Raw genomic sequence first — 15,844 nt, forward strand, 5'->3', positions numbered from 1 at the left:
CAACACACACTTTTAAAACAACTAGGTAAGGAAAGCAGAACCGATAACTGTGTTTAAATTATCCTTTCCTTTTCCTAAATCACTTATGGGTAGACACAGTTAAAATATTAGCAAAGGTAATAGTAATTATTTAGAAAAGTTTGTATAAGATGACAGGCAAATTTTAATAACTATTATATATTCACTATATGAGCTTATCATTTCCACTTTATATCTTTTCCTAAAATTACATTTACTTATACAAATATTACATTTCAATTTAAATATATTTGCCCCCACCTCAAACATTTAAAATTCACTGAATTAATATTATTCATGTATGTAAGATTTTTTTCTTATACAAATAGTCTTACTTTTCTAGGTATTCAATGATTGATAATTTCTTAAATAACTATTAAAGAAATCCAAGTAAGAAAATATTTCATAGGATGATGTAAATACCAAGAGAAAATGCATCCTGTATAGACATCAAATTTGTCAGTGGAGTATCATGAATGGAAAAAAATAGACAATTATATAATATGTAGGCATATAATAACAACAAAAACACAATAGGAAAACCTTATATTTGAAAATAAGGATAATACATCTAAGTTCTTAGAGAATGTGGCTTGGAAAAGCAAAGCCACCCTAACCAACCAGTGCAGACTTGTGGCAGGTGGCAGGAAACCCATCCCTAGGGTTAAGATCATAACTGAAGATAGAGTGCCAAATCACAAAAAGAGATTGTACCACAAATAAAACATGTCTAATAATAAAAAATTGGTTGGATATATAATCCATCCTATGATTTTGTGTTTTATAATGTAAATGACCACATAACTAGGTCATATTTGTGATAGTTAGCTTCTTGAAGATGACGACAGTTTACATTAATTTTGCTGGTTCACCAGCACTGTGCCTTGTATGTAATAGGTATTCACATATAATTTTGTTGACTTGAACTATTTCGTCACTGAAATATATCACAGAATAATAGTAATGACCAAAAATCTTTGTTGATATCAAACTATGGATTTGAGTAGATAAATGTTCTAATTCTTTAAAGAATACATCATAAACTGCACATTGTTTTAGGAGCCTAATGGCTCTTTATCAGCTCCCTCCATTTGGAAATCTGCCAATTTCACTTCACTAGGATTCTGCAGGGACTTGGGGAATACATTCTCTGGGCAGGAGCCAAGTTTCATAAGAGACAGGGCACTGCAATGTAAGAAGGAAGCAAAAAGATGGAAGAGAGAGACTCTAAATCCATGTCTTCTGGACTTCATAAACAGTCAAAGTCAATTTTGCTTGTCTGAAAGAATTTGTCATTCATTCAGAATTACATGCCAGGACCTGTTTTCTACTAATAAAAATGTCAAGAAATTAATTTCTGAATTCGATTCAAAAAACATTTATTGTACCCCTATGCAACCTCTCCTGTGGGAACAAAAAAAGACATATTGGAAAGTTAAGTAGCAGTAGAGTCGATAAATTATTTTAAAGCCAACTTCAGTAAAATAAATTGTTCTACTAATCACTCTGCTGAAGATCCTGGGTTTCCCAAACCTTGAAACAAATACCTGATTTTTGTTTAGATGAAAGCAGCAATTTTGTCAATGCCTCTAATATTTTCATGAAATTGTGTTTAGACTTCCTGACCTGTGTTACTAGTTCAGAGCTATTGTTCTAGACAATAATGGTTGGAACAATTCTGAACAGGAAAATGTAACCTGCAATGATGCCCTGCTTCAAAATGCAAACCTGAGGGTTTGTGGACACAGTTACACAGATGAACTCTCTTGTTCTGTATTCTAACCACATGGAATAACTTGTTGTTCACTACAGGCTCTACTCTCTTTCACACTTCAATAACTTTTCTGTTGTCTCTACCTAGAATATCATTCATGTCTAGCCCTCCTGGCCTGTAAAAATTGTGTTTCAGCTTTAGAATCATTTGTTCAGTGAAGACTTCACTGACCACCCACACCGAGCTTGTCTCTCTCTTTGCCACATGCTCCCGCAAGCCAGTGCATAAGCAATACATATTCTTCCCTACTGTACTCTCATTCCTGTTTCCATCCCCTGGACTATGTCCTATTTAATGATAAGAATATGACTTGTCCAGTTTCAAATATCCTGAACCCAGCATACATAAAAACATTCAATAAATAGTTATTGAAGAATTGTTCCAAAAGGTACAATGTTTTAGCCATGAGAGTTGAATAAGCCCTGAAGACCTACTGTACATCACAGTGCCTTTAGTTAATAATACAGCATACCCAAAATTTTGCTAAGAGGGTAGATCTTGTTTTCATAACACAATCTTGGTGATGGTTTCACAGAGGCATACTTACCTCCAAACTCACAGAAAGTTAGAAATTAACCTGCATTTCAGTCACTTATTAAACATCATCAGCTGGTTGTCCAAATATAAACTCCATCCAACACCTAGTCATTTTCTTGAATGATTAGTCTCAATTTAATATCATATCCTAATTATTGACTTCCCCAAGACATATACCCAGGAATCACTCTAGATTCAATATGATCCTATTTCCATACCCTATACATGTTCACTCACGCCACTAGTGACGCCTCAGTGCTGAACTCCACAATTTCTCATCTGGACTACTACAATTGTATCCTATATGGTCTTCCTAACTCTAAGTTGGCTCTCCTCTCAAATCAATCTTTCTTAAAACTAATACATTTAAAAGATATAAATCCTTCCACTTAAATCACTGTCTCAGTAGTTTCATGTCCTGTCACTTCCAGAGCACGTCTGCCTAAGACACACTGAAATAGTAACAGTTCTGTGATCGTTGTATTGTTGCCTCACCAATGTGCCTTTGTCCATGCTGTTCCTTTTGGCTTCATTTCTTTCCCATCGCCTCTATCCCTACATCTTATTCATGAATGTCTCTAAGGCAACTAAACATCTTAGATCCAGCAGGGATTAGCATTACCTTGTTTGACCTCCTTTAGACTCCACCACTTCCTCCTCTGTGCTCCCACAATGCTTTGAATGCACATTTGTTATGGTAATTCTTAGAATATAACAGCTATTTGTGTGAAATATTTATGTGTCTATATATAAAATGTGATTTGAGGGGGCAGGGGCTGTGATTTATTTAACTTTAAATATTCAAATTGCTTGATATATATTAGACTTACAATATTTGTTGGGCAAATAAATATGTACATGCACAAATGAATGAATGAACAAGTAACAAGCCCATAAATTTGAAGATGGATTATAAAGACTCCAAGAAGCCTGAACTAGCTAAACTTGGCCTTAAATGATCTAGATAAAGAAAATCAGCATATGCAGAAGGTAGGTATCACAAACATTCACATCATGTTAAAAATGAAGAAGCACTCACCTTGGAGAGAGATGGGAACTAAAGGAGGATGGGTCTGTGTGGACAAAATGTGAACAGAATGTGGAAATCTCTGAAACTTGGGTGCAGAAGCTCCATTTGATGAGGGGGCACTAATGGTTTTTGGTTTTCAGCACAGCTTCTGGATGAGGCATATTATCCATATAAGCATGAGAAAGTCACTTCTATACTGCCTTCACTTGTACATTTTTTCTCTTTTTTTATTCCATATTATCTTTTATTTTTTATTGGAGTATAGTTGCTTTACAATATTGTTAGTTTCTCTAAAATATACACAGTTCATGCAGTGCAATATTAAAAAAAAAAAATAAAACAACAAACAACTCAACCAAAAAATGGATGGAAGACTTAAACAGACATTTGTCCAAGGAAGACATACAGATGGCCAAGAGGCACATGAAAAGATGCTCAACATCACTAATTTTAAGAGAAATACAAATCAACACTACAATGAGGTATTACCTCACATCAGACTAGCCATCATCAAAAAGTCTACAAACAATAATTGCTGGAGAGGACGTGAAGAAAAGGGAACCACTTGTACACTGATTAAACTGGGACAAAAATAGTATCTCCTCATGGGATAATTGTAATGAGTTAGTTAACACATGTAAAGTTCTTAGAAGAGTATCTAAAACAGTGCAGAGCCCAGTACCTATAAGTCGCCATTAGAACTAAGAAGTATGTTGAAAAGATGAAAGAAGTATTCACAGAAGATTCATCATGTGGTATCCGTTGTGAAAATTAAGGTAGATAGAAGTGGGAGGCAACCTAGGAATCCTACTCAGTTGGAGGATGACATGAAAAACAAAGAAAGGAAAAAATACCATAAAGAAGCAATTGGAGGGGAAATAGAGAATGCTTTCTACCTACATGGTCCAGAGGCAAATTTCCAATACAGAAATCTTACTTTCCCAGTTACTGGGTTCTCAGTCTCTGTTACAATTTCATTTCAAAGCCATAGCCACCTTAACAAGGTTTGTCCATTGTTGTTTTGTCACTAAGCCACATTTGACACTTTTTGTGACCCCATGGACTGTAACCCGCTAGGCTCCTCTGTCCATGGGATTTCCCAGGTAAGAATACTGGAGTGGGTTGCCATTTCCTTCTCCAGGGGATCTTCTTGACCCAGAAATCCATCTCACATCTCCTGTATTACAGACAGATTCTTTATCACTGGGAAGCCTCTAATGAGGCTGATGAGTCTCAAATCTCACCTGCAGAACTTCCTTCAGGCAAGTGGCCAGGTAGAGAAGGAGGCTAATATTTAATGAGCACCTATTATGTTTTAGAAACTTGTGTTTGTGTGTTAGTTGCTCATTCATGTCCAACTCTTTGAGACCACAAGGACTGTAGTTACCAGGCTATAGTCTGTCTATGGAATTCTCCAGGTAAGAATACTGGTAGTGGGTTGCTATTCTTTTCTCCAGGGCGCCTTTGTAACCCAGGGATCAAACCTGGGTCTCCTGCATTGCAGGCAGATTCTTTACCATCTGAGCTTCCAGGGAAGCCCTCCAGAAACTTGAACTGTCCCAAATAATCCTCAAAGAAACTCTCTAAAGACATTATTATGCCCATTTTAGAGATGAGGAAACAAGAGGTTCAAAGAGATTAAGAGACACAGCCAAAATTACTCAGCTAGTGAGCAGCACCTTGTTATTCTCTCTGTCAATAGCTTCCACCAGAGCTTTATGAAAAACAACTAAGGCAAAAAGATATTTTGGTCTTTAGACCTGGGGTCAATGAAGCTATCAGCTGCATACAAAGTGAATGTTACCAGTGGTAATGGTCACAAGTCCTAAAATGCACCACATACAAACCCACAGATCTACTCTCTTCTCTAAAGTTCTATTAAAAAAAGATGTTAGCATCCCAGATTAGGACAAAATCAAAGTCAGTAAAAGATATGTGGGAGGAGAAGGGGTTGAGGAGGGGTGGGGAGACCAGTCTATCATCATATGCATCATATGATACTTAACTACCTGAATTCAAAATCTCATATTTACCCTCCAGTTGTATTACCTTTCGGAGAAGGCAATGGCACCCCACTCCAGTACTCTTTAATTACGTACATGTGTGCCTGCTAAGTCACTTCAGTCATGTTTGACTCTGTGCAACCCTATACACTGTAGCCTGCCAGATTCTTCTGTCCAAGGCATTCTCCAGGCAAGAATATTAGAGCAGGTTGCCATGCAACCCTCCTGCAGGGGATCTTTCCGGCCCAGTGACTGAACCATGTCTCCTGAGGCTCCTGCATTGGCAGGCAGGTTTCTTACCACTAGCACCACCTGGGAAGCGCTTTCACTATACACTCACACAAGTGGTGCTACTGGGAAAGAACCTGCCTGCCAGTGCAGGAGAGATAAGAGATACAGGTTCGACCCCTAGGTCAGAAAAATACCCTGGAGGAGGAAAAGGCAACTTTCTCCAGTATTCTTGCCTGGAGAATCCCCTGGACAGAGGATCCTGGTGGGCTACAGTCCATAGAGTTGCACCGTCAGACACGACTGAAGAGGCTTAGCATGCATGCACATTGTTCTCATTAATGATGTTGGGGGACAGGTGTAAAGTTTTTGGCAGGAAATCTTTGAGAGAGATTAAAATGCTAGACTATCTTATGAGACACTTTAGTAATAATATTTATTACTTTTACTATGTGCCAAGCACTGTGTATATAATTTTCTAAAATTCACCTCACTTCATTTTAATCCCATAATAATTGGGTAAAATTAGTATTATTATTTTCCAGAAAAGGAAGCTGAGCTTTAGAGTTTTCAAGGAAACCTGACTTAGTACATGCAATTAATAAGCAACACAGACTTGACTCCAGGCCTCAGATTTGGACTGAGAACGTATCAACTCCACACTGAATATTAGGGTCTGATGGGGATTAAAATATTTTTGCCAGTGTGTTAACAAGTCCATTTTGTAAAAAAACTATTTAGCATGACCTCAACAGTAGGTATCCTTGTGGGCTAAAAGAGCTAATGAACCTTTGAACAGTCAGCAATTTATTGCTAAATCATTACCAAAATTAAGTTAAAGTCTTTTCAGATCAATAAACAATTCTAAGTTCCTTATCAAATGCAATAAAATAGGTGACCTGGTTATCTGAATGCTAACTTGCAAGGGAGAGAAGAGAAAGAGGATGATCTGAGAAAGAGGCCCTACCAGGTTGCCTCCCCAAGTTCTGCCCTTTCTATTTCAGCATGACTCCTCTCTCAGTCCCTGACTCTGAACTGAATCCCCACCTTTGGCCTAGGAACCTCATGGCTTGCCAGTTGAGTTTCTGACCTTGTGTTTATTACTATCTGCTTAATCCCTGCTACCAGCCCAATAGGGAAATCTCTTCACTGCTCCTTTGTTGGCATTGATTTTGTGTTAAGCACACAGGACCCTGTTAGGATGATCATTAATCCCGCACCAGAAGAGAGCAAGAAAGCCTCTGTTTCTCATTACAGCACCTCAACAGTAAATATCCTGTACTGTCTGATTGCTGGTTTAAACGACATTTTCCAAGAATAACTCAAAGAGAAATATATGAACACAGTTCACCAAATATCTGTTCAACAGTAAATTCTTGGCGATTTGAAAACCAGCTGGCTGGAAGTTACTTCCTATGAGGTGGGAAGGAAGATGGGCTGTTGCAGAGACAGAGAAAAACCTAACCACGTGCAGGGGCAGGTCATCAGAGCCAGAAGGCCCAGTGGAAAGTAGCTCTGACCTATGTGCTGACCACACAGCTCGATGAGCAGGACCCTTAAAGCACGGCAAAGTAACAAGCTAGGGTAGCTGGAGGTGGAAGGGAAAGCTAGTCACACCATTAGCCACAAGGAGCTGATGGGAGGGAACAGCAGTGTAGCTGGGACAAGGCAGGTGATAAGAAAATAAAAAGATTAGGCTTTAAAAAGGCTCCCTTAGAATGTCTTTATTGGATTTACACCTGTCTTATATATCTTTCATTTTTGTTGTTTTTGTTAATTTTTTTAATTGGCTTGTAGTTGCCTTACAATGTTGTGTTAGTTTCTGCTGCACAATGAAGTGAATCAGCTATACATACATCCCCTCCCTCCTGGACTTCCCTGCTCCCTATCTCACTCATCTAGGTCACCATAGAGCACTAAGCTGGGCTTCCTGCGCCAAAGAAGTCATACAGATGACCAGGAGGCACATGAAAAGATGCTCAACATAACTAATCATTCAGTTCAGTTCGGTTACTCAGGCATGTCCAACTCTCCGCGACCCCATGAATCACAGCACGCCAGACCACCCTGTCCATCACCAACTCCCAGAGTTCATTAAAACTCACGTCCATCGAGTCAGTGATGCCATCCAGCCATCTCATCCTCTGTTGTCCCCTCTTCCTCCTGCCCCCAATCCCTCCCAGCATCAGAGTCATTTCCAATGAGTCAGCTCTTTGCATGAGGTGGCCAAAGTGCTGGAGTTTCAGCTTCAGCATCAGTCCTTCCAAGGAACACCAAGGACTGATCTTTAGGATGGACTGGTTGGATCTCCTTGAAGTCCAAGGGACTCTCAAGAGTCTTCTCCAACACCACAGCTCAAAAGCATCAATTGTCTGGCGCTCAGCTTTCTTTACAGTCCAACTCTCACATCCATATATGACCACTGGAAAAACCATAGCCTTGACTAGACGGACCTTTGTTGGCAAAGTAATGTCTCTGCTTTTAAATATGCTATCTAGGTTGGTCATAACTTTCCTTCCAAGGAGTAAGCATCTTTTAATTTCATGGCTGCAGTCACCATCTGCAGTGATTTTGGAGCCCCCCAAAATAAAGTCTGACACTGTTTCCACTGTTTCCTCATTTATTTCCCATGAAGCGATGGGGCCAGATGCCATGATCTTAGTTTTCTGAATGTTGAGGTTTTTTTAATATAAATTTATTTATTTTAATTGGAGGCCAATTACAATATTGTATTGGTTTTGCCATACATCAACATGAATCTGCCACAGGTAGAGTTTTAAGCCAGCTTTTCCACTCTCCTCTTTCACCTTCATCAAGAGGCTTTTTAGTTCCTCTTCACTTTCTGCCATAAGGGTGGTGTCATCTGCATATCTGAGGTTATTGAGATTTCTCCCAGCAATCCTGATTCCAGTTTGTGCTTCTTCCAGCCCAGCGTTTCTCATGATGTACTCTGCATATAAGTTAAATAAGCAGGGTGACAATATACAGCCTTGACGTAATCCTTTTGCTATTTGGAACCAGTCTGTTGTTCCATGTCCAGTTCTAACTGTTGCTTAGAGAAATGCAGATCCAAATGATAAAGAAGCAACACTTCACACCAGTCAGAATGGCCATCAAAAAATCTACAAACAATAAATGCTGGAGAGGGTGTGGGAAAAAGGGAACTTTTTGCACTGTTGGTAGGAATGGATTAATAAATTGATATAGCCACTATGGAGAACAATATGGAGATGCCTTAAAAAGCTAAAATTAGAACCATCTTATGTATCTTTGTTATGTGAGGGAATAAAATAATTTTGTATATATATATATATATATATGTAACTTATAATCACATGTCTGACTATAACAATGAAAATTGCTGAAACACAATAATGCATGTGAAATGATGTCCCTGAGAACTATTCATTCTTGTGTCTTATATTAAGATACAAATATATATAGAAAATGTTTTCAACAAAAATGAGCAAACTAGAAAGTGATTAAGAGGTTTATCTGAAGCTAATAAATCATTTTTAATAAACAGAAAGACCCATTTCTCTAAGGATGAATGCCAAATGATTCACATCCTCTTTATTCTAGCTAATAAGGTATTTTGTGAGGTTTTTTTTAAGCAAACAATAGCCATCTACAATTTTTTACTCACCTCCATTGCTGCTACTTTGCTTTCAGTTCAGTTCAGTCGCTCAGTCATGTCCGACTCTTTGCGACCCCATGAATCGCAGCATGCCAGGCCTCCCTGTCCATCACCACCTCCCGGAGTTCACTCAGACTCACGTCCATCGAGTCAGTGATGTCATCCAGCCATCTCATCCTCTGTCGTCCCCTTCTCCACCTGCCCCCAATCCCTCCCAGCATCAGAGTCTTTTCCAATGAGTCAACTTTTCGCATGAGGTGGCCAAAGTACTGGAGTTTCAGCTTCAGCATCATTCCTTCCAAAGAAATCCCAGGGTTGATCTCCTCCAGAATGGACTGGTTGGATCTCCTTGAAGTCCAAGGGACTCGCAAGAGTCTTCTCCAACACCACAGTTCAAAAGCATCAATTCTTCGGCGCTCAGCCTTCTTCACAGTCCAACTCTCACATCCATACATGACCACAGGAAAAACCATAGCCTTGACTAGACGGACCTTAGTCGGCAAAGTAATGTCTCTGCTTTTGAATATACTGTCTAGGTTGGTCATAACTTTTCTTCCAAGGAGTAAGCATCTTTTAACTTCATGGCTGCAGTCACTTTGGTTTAGAAGTCCACAATGACATCTAGTACCAATCATTCTATAAGCAGTTTGGAATCTACGAAATACTTTTGTGTGTATCAACTCATAATCTTCTTGATGACCTTGTGAGGATATTATCCACAGTGTATGGGTATGGATAGTTAGTCTCATAGATGCCAAAGTATTGCCTGCCATCTCTAGACTCCAAACTTGGTCCCTTCACTATAAAAATGTACATTCTCCTTACTCCAGACATTTAATATTATGATAGCTTACAGGCCTCCTAAAGTAATATCATCTACCACTCCAAACCATCCCTTGAACTAATTTCTGTCTTATCTTCCTTAAATATAGGTTTCCCTCTTATTCTCTGGGTACAGATTATTTCGTATCCTCTACTCCAGGCCTCTTCATGGTGCCATAGATACACTAGTTTATTCCTCCATTGTCTCTCTCTTTTTAAAATTTTTACTGGAGTATAGTTGCTGTATAATGTTGTGTTAGTTTCTGCAATACAGCAAAGTGAAATCAGCTTTATGCATACATATAGCCCCTGTTTTTTGATTTCCTTCCCCTTTAGGTGACCACAGAGAATTGAGAAGAGTTCCCTGTGCTATACACTTGGTTCTCAGCCATCTATTTTATAACATAGTAACAATCGTGTATGTTTGTCAATCTCAATCTCTCAATTCATCACACCTCCCCCCTTTAGTATCCCTTATGTTTGTTCTCTACATCTGTGTCTCTAATTTTGCTTTGTAAGTAAGATCTTCTGTATTATTCTGGTCCTCCAGCTAACCTGGCCTTAATCATTTGAAAGACAAATGAACTAATTATTTTCATAATAGTTTTTTTTAATCTCCTCTTTTTCATATATTCTGAATCATGATCTTTAGTCTTTCATTATTCTTCTAAAGTATTTATCAAATACCTCTTGTACATGTTTTTTCCATTTTCAAAATCCTTATTAAATGCCATATTCTGTCAACTCCTTTGTAGAGATTACTACATTAATGTTTGTTTATAATATCTGCAGTGGGTACTGTTATTGATCCCCATTCTACAGATGAAGAAACTGAGAACTCAAGTAACTGGCCCAAGGACACACAGCTGGGAAATGACACAGGTAGAAATGCAATCCACACTGACTGGCTTCAGAGTCCTTTCTCATAAAACTCTAAGATCTATTTCCCATGAGAACCAACCCTAAGGAAAAAAGTGGTCACCTATGTAATACATTTGAAGAACTCTTGCCTCAAGAAGCTATGTTACTTTTATTTTAGATTTGGTCCTTGTTGAAATGCAAATCTCACCAAGGGGCTCTTAAGTTTTAAGGCATGTAAGTCACTTTGTGTCTTGGTATAAAAGGTTTATGAATACATTCCTCAAGAGCAGGAGGGAAAAGCAGAGAGCACACGTGAGATTGGGGAGAATTTCCCATCAAAGGAGACAAGTAGCAGAAAAGGGCAGATATGAGCCACTAGGCAGCCTTGAATAAGACTGGCCCACTGACTGTCTTGGCCATGGTCTGGCCCTGTTCTCAGCTACAGAATTCTCCTCTGGAGAGTAAGTCTTTGCAACTTTTTTTTTTTTCTAGTCTTCGTAACTTCTGCCCACTGATGTGGACAGTAGGCAGAGCACAGATGCACGGGCTACAGATGAGCAACTTAGAATGATGTCATTCCAGAGACATATCGCTTTAGTTTACCTGGATTATATCCTCTGATTCCACCACCACCTCTTTTCTTCCCCCAACTAAAGCAGAGATAGAAACTCAATGAATATAACTGATCAAAGCCGAGCCTCTTTGGTTGAATTAAAGAAGCAGTGCTGGAGGCTCACTTTCCCTGCCGCTTCCACACTAGCTACCGCCCGTACAGACCCTCTACAGGCACAGGGCTTGGGGAGTGCAGTTCAAACAGCACTAATCCTCAAATTGTGCACAACATGAAATGAAAACATAACAGGGTCAAAACCCTTGCCTGAGTTCAAACAGCAGAGCTGGAACAAAACCACAGGTCTCCTGCTCCAGCTTCATTGCTGTTCCTGCCTGTGCTGCACTGCCTTCTTCTAAGGCAATCCATCCAAGGATTTGGCATCTTCCTACCATGGCAACATTCTCAGAAGCAGCAATCCAAATCCATCTTTAACGGATTTGACTTTGACCTTGATTCTCTATGGTCAACATCAGTAATTTTCTGGAGCTAGAAAGTCTTTTGATATTAAGAGAGCTTTCTGTAAGAAAATCTTATGAGCACTTTCATCATGTACTGGAATTCTTACTAGACACATAAGCTGTATAAAGGAAGGTCACTGAGAAAAAACACCATCCTGGAGCAAAAGTTGCCACTAATTCTAATGTTTCCCATGTCTCTGTCCTACTAGGTTGCTTGGAGACACATTACCAGCCTACTGACCTGTGATAAGGCAGGAGCCCAAGTCCCTGTGAGAACAAATTACATGTCCCCACCTGAGCTTCCCAAGCACTTTTTTGCTGTTTTCATCCTAATAGAAAATGATTACTCTGTCTTCAATATTTTAAAATAATTAATCCTTAAATCCTCATAAGGTAAAATATTATTCTTATTCTAAAAACAGGCTTCCCTGGCAGTTCAATCAGTAAAGAATCTTCCTGCAATGCAGGAGACCTGGGTTTAATCCCTAGGTTGGGAAGATCTCCTGGAGGAGGACATGCAACCCACTCCAATGTTCTTGCCTAGAGAATCCCCATGGACAGAGGAGCCTGGCATGCTGCAGTCCATGGAGTAGCAAAGAGTCGGACACAACAGAGCAACTAAGCACACATATTCTAAAAAGAAGAAAACTGAGACTCAGAGACCCTACATAAGTTACTTATGACTTACTCAAGTGATGGGAGTAGAATTTAAATATTAGTGTGGCTCCCAAACCTTACACAGCACACTGTTCACATAAGATGACCACAGTTCTATCAGGGAGCACTTCCATCTTTGGTGAATAGAAGGCATATTCCAGTTGGTGCCCAGCTGAGCTCCAACATATACTATTTGTTACATTAGGGGAGGGGCATGGGATGGAGGCTTAAGCCAGACCAGATGGTCTACTGTGAATCCTGGCTCTCTGTATACAGGGAGCAAACTGCTTAACCTCTCTGTTCCTAAGTTTCCTTGTCTGACAAATGAGATAATAACAGTACCAACTCCTTCATATTGCTGTAAGGATTAAATAAGAGATCATGAGAGGAGTGCCTGGAACCACAGAAGTACTCAAAAATGTTAGCTATTATTTATGTTTTTAATAAATAACAATAAGCTTGTGATCTGATCAGATCTTTCTTCTATTCCTACACCCTTCCTGACTATAAGACAAAAAAGAGAGTCCTAATGTAACACAGCTCCTCTTCTGCATCCATTTAGACTAGAGAAAACTGCCGAATGTTTTTCAAGAGAGAGTAAGAATCATACCAATTCTGAGGCCTTGTGAGGAAGATAAAAATGTGTAGTGTTATATATAGTTTAAAATTATTTCTTTTAAAATGTTACATACTCTAAAGGAGTGGATAAGAACTTATAATAATAATTTTATTATATTTTATTGATTTTAAGACAAACATATTTTAACATTTCTGAAACTGGGATTGGGACCACAGAGATTTCACATTCCTTGCATATAAACCAGGAATTATACTATCTATGTCCTAGGGGTGTTTGCAAGATGTGTGAGATGATGCGATAATGAGAGTGAACACATCTGTCACATTCCTTGGTGGGACATAGTGTCTGGTTTCATTAATATCCACTTTCTTGCTTATCATTCCCTCCCTTACTCCAACAAAATGTTCTTTAAGCCAAAACTCATGAAGCCAGCCAGAGTTTCTTAAATTCCCTACTTGGCAAGTTGGATTCTAGGTCCAGGTCAAGCAGTAATAGTCTGCAGAAGTCTCTCTGATGACCCAGGTAGGAATTAATGTGCCCCTTCATCTGTGTCATGGGCTCACATGAACACCACTGATACACTACACTACACTGTGTTACATGTATTATTGCAATAGCATGAAGTAATACAACCTCTCATTTTTGCATCTATCTTCTCTAATGGAATGTATCAGGGTACCCAATATTTAATAGTTGTTTAATTTTTATTGGGAATAAAAGCAATAAAAAATGTGCCAATATTTTATGAACTATTACTAATCTGTTCAACCATAAACAGAATTTGACCTAAATGTTAGTAGGGTGGCAGGGAAACAGATTTATCCTGTTCTTAATACAAATTTAATACCCTCCTGGCTGAAGTAATTATTACACATTCTAAAAAAGCAAGGTTCAAATTTATTAGATATTACTGTATTTCTACAAGAGTTGCATATACAATTAAATATTTCAGCCACAAATACCCCTCATGCTAAAATTACATTGAATATATCTATAACAAGAAATTATGAGTATTGCTGGCAAATTGGTACATTGATTAGATGTCCACATGTCTAATTAATGAAATCTAAATAGCTCTTCACCTTGGGTGTCTCACTAAAAACATCTGTTAACAAAGTATTCTCTATAGATGATTAGACACTTGCTAGCTTATTTTGCTCATTTTATTGCTTTTGATCTATAATGGCAAAAGCATATCCTTAAAAGCAACACAAAGGGTTAGTAATCAGTGATGATTTCAGACTGATTTCTAACTGGTCAATGTGTGCGTGCCTGCGTGCTAAGTTGCTTCAGTTGTGTCCGACTCTTTGTGACCCTATGGTCTATAGCCCACCAGGTTCCTCTGTCCATGGGATTCTCCAGGCAAGTAAGCTGGCCAATAGGTGTAAGGGAATGTGTTCTATAACATTAAATATCAGGAAATGCAAATTAAAAACCAAAAATGAGATACCATTTCATACAGATGAGAATGGATAAAATTTCAAAAGACTGGTTACATACCAAATTCAAGAGAAGATGAAAAGTAACTAGAATTTTTATGCATTAAAGAAGATGATGTTAAAGAATATAATCACTTTAAGAACTATCTGGTAGTTTCTGGCAGACTTAAACCGACACTTACACTAAGGTCCAGCAATTACATTCCTAAGTATTTATGCAGGACAAATTAAGATATATTTTTTCAAACTAACTTGTATAAGAATTTCTGTGCAGCCTTATTAATAATGACAAAAAGGTGGGAAAATATCCATCAGGAGGAGAAAGTATATACAAATTACAGTATATTGAAACAGTGGAGCACTAAACAACAATAAAAAATGAACCACTATTACATACGAATCTTAAAACATGACGAGCAAGGAAGGCAGACGCAAAAGAGTAAATGCTCTCTGATTCCATTCATATTAAGTTCAAAGCAAGACCAATCTATGACAACATAAATCTGAAAACTTGTTGCCTATGAAGCATGGGAATTGACTTGAAAGTGACATAATAAAACTTCTGGGCTGATGGAAATGTTCTGTGTCTTACTTGGGATAGTATGTATGTTCATTTTTTTTGTATGTGTGTGTGTTTTGTTGCTCATTCATGTCTGACCCTTTGCAGCCCCATAGACTGTAGCCCGCCAGTCTCCTCTGCCATGGAACTTTCCGGGCAAGAATACTGGAACAGGTTGCCATTTCCTTCTCCAGGGGATCTTCCCACCCAAGGATTGAACATGTGTCTCCTGCATCTCCTGCATTGCAGGCAGATTCTATACCACTGTACTACTTGCGCCACCTGGGAAGTCCAAATTATAAACCTGAAATCTATGTATTTTACTGCTTACAAATCTCATTCTAGGAAAAAATATAGCAGGTACTTTGATGATGGAAATTACACTTGAGAGTCAATTTCCTGGAATGGCGAAAACCTGTTTAATTGATTTTAGTATGAAAATTAGCATTTTTTTAGTTGCCCCAGTTAGAGTGTGCAATGCTGGAAAAGGCAGTTGGGCTGTGTACTCAAAGACATAAATGTATAAACAGAAAGACACCCTGTTTAGGGAAGAAAAGGTTCTTTGACATCCAGTCTCATCACAAAGGCCAGACCTCGATTCTCATCTGCTTAGAAATCTAGCAGACAC

General features: G+C 38.6%; 1 protein-coding gene across 1 annotated transcript in view; it reads right to left on the bottom strand.

Moving 5' to 3' along the window:
- The window catches only part of UNC13C (unc-13 homolog C), a 701,596-nt gene that overhangs the window by 661,826 nt on the left and 23,926 nt on the right, over positions 1 to 15,844 (bottom strand). The window lies entirely within an intron of this gene.

The sequence above is a fragment of the Ovis canadensis genome, chromosome 7, assembly GCF_042477335.2.
Source record: "Ovis canadensis isolate MfBH-ARS-UI-01 breed Bighorn chromosome 7, ARS-UI_OviCan_v2, whole genome shotgun sequence".
Taxonomy (NCBI): domain Eukaryota; kingdom Metazoa; phylum Chordata; class Mammalia; order Artiodactyla; family Bovidae; genus Ovis; species Ovis canadensis.